At 43.8% G+C, this 6,491-nt stretch overlaps 1 protein-coding gene across 2 annotated transcripts in view; it reads right to left on the minus strand.

Annotated features, from left to right (window-relative positions):
• The window catches only part of LOC128876629 (GATA-binding factor A-like), a 62,277-nt gene extending 56,041 nt beyond the window's left edge, over nt 1–6,236 (minus strand). The window contains exons 1-2 of one of the 2 annotated variants that reach the window (XM_054123147.1): nt 5,050–6,234; nt 3,140–4,594 (exon numbers count right to left, since the gene is read on the minus strand). The gene's annotated coding sequence lies outside the window, so the exon portion shown is untranslated. Of the gene's footprint in view, nt 1–3,135 lie in introns of both variants that reach the window. The other variant, XM_054123149.1, reaches the window with a different exon arrangement.
• Nucleotides 6,237–6,491: the final 255 nt, after the last annotated feature.

Genomic DNA, 6,491 nt, shown 5'->3' on the forward strand with positions numbered 1-6,491 from the left:
ATACTTTTCAATGCATTTTCTCGTACTTTTAAACAATTATATCTAGAGCTAGCGAGTATTCATATAAATTAACTAGAAATTGTTTCATACTTCTTAGTGCAATTTTAATGTTTCTCGCAAGCACCTGTGGCCCTAACGACATTTAAAAGAATCTTAAGAAGAACAACGCAGGCCTATAGTCCCGTGCTTGGAAATTAACCCTTTGCCTTCTTAGTATTCTATTGTCACGAATGCTAAGCTTAGATTGACTTCGAATATGAGATTTGAAAATCAGGTCACTTTTGCCTCAACGACAATCATTTTATTGGTACTTCGAGTTCGAAAGAAATTAAACCTAAAAGAAACCAAAAAGAAACCTAGTGGTGACTGAAAGTCACCTCTCGACTGGAAATGCTTAACACGTTGATCGCCATGTCACCCATATATGGGTGACAGTGTTTTTCACTCAAGAACTAGAAAGATTAATTCCTGAAAGTTAGACGTCACAGGAGATGAATCTAAATGAACTTCTTGAATTTTGATGTAATTACAAAACTAAATACCACGATAAATGTTTCATTACCTAGACTCCGATGGTCTAAATAATATTTAATCTTAGCAGAAATTGTCAAGAATATTCGTTTGGCAATCAACGTGTTAAACGAAACAAACTACGTTGCAGAAAACATTCGTCGCAAACGTTCGCCCGTATACCGCGCCCTTAACGTTTCAAAATCATTGCGAGATTATGCTCGGAGGCCCTGCCACATCTGCCTCATCCTCGCCACTCCAGATTCTTGCAGAGATATCGTTCGAGTGATTTAGAATACCATCGCGACAAAATAAACATCCACGCGACAAAGAAGTGGAAGCGAGTGGAAGCGTCCAAAGGTGGACGAGAAAGCTTCTGCTGGTAGAGGAAAATTAATGGCACAGGGTAAACGTGTAATGATAGCAGGTGATTGTGGCGAAAAGTACGCAAATTGCGAGATTCGATAAACTATGCGAAAAAACAACAGCTGCTTCACTCTGCACCGAGTGCCGGAGTCTCGTACGCGACGCCATTTTCTAATACATCGCGATAGAATTACGAGATGTGCGTATGGTCCAAACTAGAGATGGCTAGAACTGCTACTTGTGAATCACTCGTGATTCGATCACGTTCGTTGCCAATCACGGTGATTTTTCAAAGTGATTCGTGATTTTTCGTGATCGCTTCTGATTGGTGAAGAACATAACCGTTCCTTGCACGCGGTGTTAGAATCTTCAGCCTAAATGTAAATGCACCGCAATGAAAAACACCCTAATATATATATTTCACATATATTCTACACAAGTATGTAATTAACGACATCAAAACAAAAATGCGAATTAAATAAAATACACCGCATAAAATAAAGTAAAGTAAAGAATAGTAAATAAAGGAATGCTTTAACGAGAAACAGTGAAGAGCAACGAATATAAGTCAATAATTATGAATTGCAAGTCTTAGTTTAGTTGTAAGTGACTTTAGATTTTTACAAAATGTAACACTGTTAGAAAACAATATAATTAATACATAAAACATAATACGAATACTATAAATAAAATACAAAGAACCAAATAACAATAGAATAAAAAAAAAATATATATATATATTTTTTTATTCCATTGTTATTTGGTTCTTTGTATTTTATTATATATATATAATAACAAATAAGTAACTATGTATTGCTGTTCTAGAATAATAGCATAGATAATTTCTCTGCTTGCAATCTGTTTCTTTTTTCCGTTAGTAGTAATCCTGCTTTAGAAAATATTCTTTCGCATGGGACTGAAGTAGCCACCACACAAAATAAACGATCTACTAATGTACTTAATAAAGGAAATTGAAATTGATATTATATGCGGATTTTGTATGCAAACTATGTATATTGAAACATTGTATAAAAAGTAATTTAATTAAGATCAAGAATTGTGATCACGCAATTCTTCTAGCAAGATAAAAGAACCACGATCATCCTCGTGAATGAAATTAAATCACCATAGTGATCGTGATTTTGCGATCACTGTGATAAATAACGGTTAGTGATTTTGCACGCCATCTCTAGTCCAAACGTATAAATTTCAACGCCCTGTGTTTGCTTTTATGTTAACGATGTTCAATGTCTAGCGTGCTTTAGTTAACCCTCTGTTTACTGAATTTTTCAAAAGTTTTTAAAATTTAGGCCGATCGCACACAGGCGCAACCGATCAGTTTCAAAGCACACTGAAAGTTTCAAAGTGAAACTAGTTGCATGCGACCGTGGATACAGATAAAATAAAGATAGTGGAGTAGGTAAAACAAAGAGCGCAAACAGTTTGCAATACTAATTCCAAATCGGTTGCACCGTGTGGGATCGCCCTTAGGCGTCCATCTTGGTCTCATCTCTAACAAGCTTCCGAAAGAAAACAAGCTTGCCATCCAATAATTAAAAGTGAACTTCGTAGAAGTGGACTTGAAAGTCACGACATGTTTCAAAACGTTTAATTAATACTAATGAAAAAATAAAGTAAACAAAGGGTTAAAGTAAGATGAGAGTAAATCAGAGTAAGGTCCGAACTAAACGAATCTTTCACGTAGACCATCTGAACATTCCAGACTACCATCAATTTATCCTGTTTATTTAATTGTAACCCTAACCTTCCTAAACACTCTATACTCGACGTACTCGAACCTCAGAGATCGACGCGTTATCGCCTTGACCCCAAACATAAATAACAATCACCCTACCAACAACAAACGAACACGGCCTGTCTCTGTATGCAAAAACAACAGCGCGTGAAACCTTGAACATCCGATCCACGACGAACGAAGCCGCCCATGTGTTTCCTCGAAAAATAAGATAAAATTCTCTCGCAACGAGTCACGGCCCGAGCGTTCGAGTCAGCATCGGGAATTTCGCAGATTACGGAAGAACGGTTCGCGTTTCGCGCCGCCTGCCACCATCGCCATTAACCCTATCAGCGGTGAATTAACGCGCCGATACGCGACCACAGAGATAACGGGGCCCGTATCCTTTCGACGAATGGCTCGTAACGCGTTATCGCCGGTTGTCATGTAAAACTCGGCCTCCCCCGTGACAGGCGGAAGCCCGCGGCGTGATTTTTCCGCGAAAGAAAGATGGCCAGACGTACTCACTCGTAATCAGTCGTGGCTGCTCGGCATCCTACCGTCCAGACGCAGGGGTTGGAGCTGCTCCTTCACCGTGGCTCCTTCCTCGACTCGAAATCTCAAAGCTCCAAGACAACCAGCCTCCTCGATTTTGAAAATCGGATTTCCCTCTCGGCAACCTTCGGATCCGCACGAATACTGTCCTCCGATTTACTCGCGCAATCCTGCCCTCCGTAGTTCGAACGATCGCGTCGCCGTTTCCCCCGCGAATCGCTTCCACTCGAGTTCGATCATCGGGTCGATTATCACGTGCGAACTCGCGCACTAGTCATTCCGTCACACTTTTTCCGTCACTTCACCGTACCACCGCGGCCGCTCCTTTCGCGGAGCGACGTATCCTTGCACGCGGAACGGATCCTACGCTCTCCGTGCTCCGCGACAAGGTCAGACACGACGTTATCGATACCTTGGACGCGGGACGCGCACATTCGATCGCCGATAGGAGGACACGCGAAGCTGGGAAGGAGGCTCCTGAACCGAGCGGAGAGCCGCTGGCACGCAATGGAGAGTAACAAACCGAGCGAGACTACTTCCTGTAACGCGGTGCAACCGTTGACTGCGGCTTCGAAACTGCCCTGGACAGTCACCTCTGGCGAGCCGTTCGGCCAGGGGCGGGGGGAGAGGGTCGATGGAGTCGCGAGGGCGGGGGCGGAGGCGGCGACAGGATCTCGCGAGAGAGACCGCGAACCGCGTGGAACCGCGGTCGAGAGAGAACTGAGTCCCCCCGCGAGCGATCAGAGCGTCAGCGCGCGGACGGGAGTGGGAGAGAGACAGAGCCAGGGAGACGGAGTGGGGATGGCGAATCGTAGGGGCGTGTCACGGGCGGCGTGTCGCGAACGAACTCGCGGTGGGCGTGGCCTAGACGCCCACGGCCACCGAAGGGCGCCGAACGAGCGTCGAGCGCGGGCCACGGGGCAATTTTCATAAAATCTTTTTCGCCCGACCATACTCCGCCAGCGGTCAGCATCTCCCTCCCACCCGGTCGCGTTGTCGGGCCCTATAATGTCCGACCAGATCGGCCGGCGGATAAGCCCGAGCCCCGCCGCGGGCCGGGGTCGTACCTCTCCCGATATCTTCGGAAATCCGCGAGACTGACTTACGAACCTACGTAATTCACCGAGCTCCTTCCCCCTGCGTCCTGTACGCGCAGATCGCGAAGTCCTATTCGTCTTTCCGCGCGCCCTCGTACACCGTGTCACGCTGATCTATTTTTCTTTTTAATTTATGGGGCTGCTTTTACTGTTGGGCTGCCTTGAGAAAATCTGCTGTGTGGGGGACACTTGGCAAATCTCATCGGGGAATATATCGTTTTTCTCTTGAGGGTTCGTTGAGGGTTTGTTGGAGGTTTGTTGAGGGTATACTCTTTTGTATAGGGGTGGTTCGAGTATAAAGCGCTGAGATACTGGTGCAGAGTGTAGACAACTGTATATCCAATAAAGAAGGGTTATTACCGCGGACTGATATGTGGGATATTTATGTAGGTACATATGTCTTGCATGCGTTTTCCATACAAATATACAACGTAACCTTAACACTTTATTTACCGGGAGCCTATTTATAGGCTTTTTAATTCCAGTCTTTAGCTTTTCGAATTTATTTACTGTGTCGATGGTTGTCTACTTACAATGTTCAGTTTTTGGAAACAGACTTGGCTTTCAATGTACTTAGTAACAGTATGGAGGAATTATTGTCAGCCTATATTGGTATATGCTACTGTAGAAGATTCTTTTTTGAATTAAAGATTGTTTCTAAATAGCCCGGTAGTATAAAGTGTTAACTAGTGTATCCACGACACTTCTGTTTACAGTGGATACTACACAACTCTTCCGTAGGTGGTAATTGAAAACTATCAGCACGTTCTAACTATACATTCTTACTATATGGTCTTATTATTCCTCTCGCAATCGCCTGATGGATTCATAATCGCCACGAACGCTGTCATCTCGTCCAAAGATTGCCCAACCCTATCTCTGGCTACTCTTCGCAATACCCTTCACGCTCACACATTATTTCCATCCCGACGTTCCCGGCAATCCGCAATATTTTCAGCAATAATATCAGCGCGCGTCGCGCAAAAGCTCGGATCGCCTGTTACGGGCCTAATTGGAAACTGCTCGGTTAATTGCATCGCGATTAGGTTACGATCGCTGGCGTTCGCTGCCGACGCGGGATAAATCGGTGGTTGCTGCTCCCAGATAACGTTTCCAGGACCAAACGTCGTCGAACCAGCGGCATTTTCTCGCCGGGACGATTTATCGAAGGATGGGTCTCGCGCGCCCGGGCTCGAAAAAACTTGTCCAACGCGAACATGACTTCCCATTGCTGGCGCGGGATTGCTCTGCGGAGATAGAGCGCTAATGGCGAACGCTTCCAGGGCTTTTTCTTCGGAGGAATCTTCTTTCTTAATTGGGGGATGTAATAAATCCTTGAGATGAGCGGTGGATCCAAAAGTCCGGGTTTGGTGTATTTATGTTTTGCAGAATTCATGGTGGAAGAGGAAACGTTTTCCAAGTCCTGGAGGGTTGGAGCCGAGACTACCGGGACATTGGTAGCCATCATTCATTCATTCATTTATTTGAAGTGAGTGAGTTAGTATACAAAGTTATTGCACCACTGCTTGCTTATTACTAGCTTATTTCCATTCTTCTTGTAATGTATGCATGTTCCTGAGTGTGTGTGTATGTGTACAATCGCTAAGCATGTTTTGTTTTGGCTCTCTCGGAGTGGGCACCGCTGTCTGTAGAGAGTATATATATATATATTTTTTAGTTTAAATGTATATTTCGTTGTTATGCTAATTCTAATTTATTACCTCTTCCAATACATCACACTTCTTATTTAAAGTTCATTTAGAATTCATTAAAGTTCATTTATTTAAAGTGCGTGAGTTATTATACAGTTATTGCACTACTGCTTACTTATTACTAGCTTATTTCCATTCTTCTTTTTATCGTCTTACATGATTCCTGCATTGTTTTAATACTGTGCAGCATCTCTTACTTCTCTTCTATTGGAGCCCTCTAGCTCTCCTTTAGCTCGGGTACCTCGGGATTGCTAAGCCCGTACTGTAGCTATAACCGCTACAGCCCCTGAGGACATCGGTAGCCATCTTGTGTGACCTGGGCGATGAAGAGAGTCCATCGCGTTACCTATCCACGAGTAGTATCCCTACAAAGAGGTATTCAGAGGATTCAAGTAATTCTTCAAGTCTATCTCTTCGTCCTCATCTTTCATCAAACAGTTCGATTTAAATGCGCGTCATACTAAGAAGTAAATTGTTAAGAAGTAAATGTTTTTAAATTATAGACCGTGGAGCTCA

This window comes from Hylaeus volcanicus, chromosome 5, assembly GCF_026283585.1.
Source record: "Hylaeus volcanicus isolate JK05 chromosome 5, UHH_iyHylVolc1.0_haploid, whole genome shotgun sequence".
Lineage (NCBI taxonomy): Eukaryota > Metazoa > Arthropoda > Insecta > Hymenoptera > Colletidae > Hylaeus > Hylaeus volcanicus.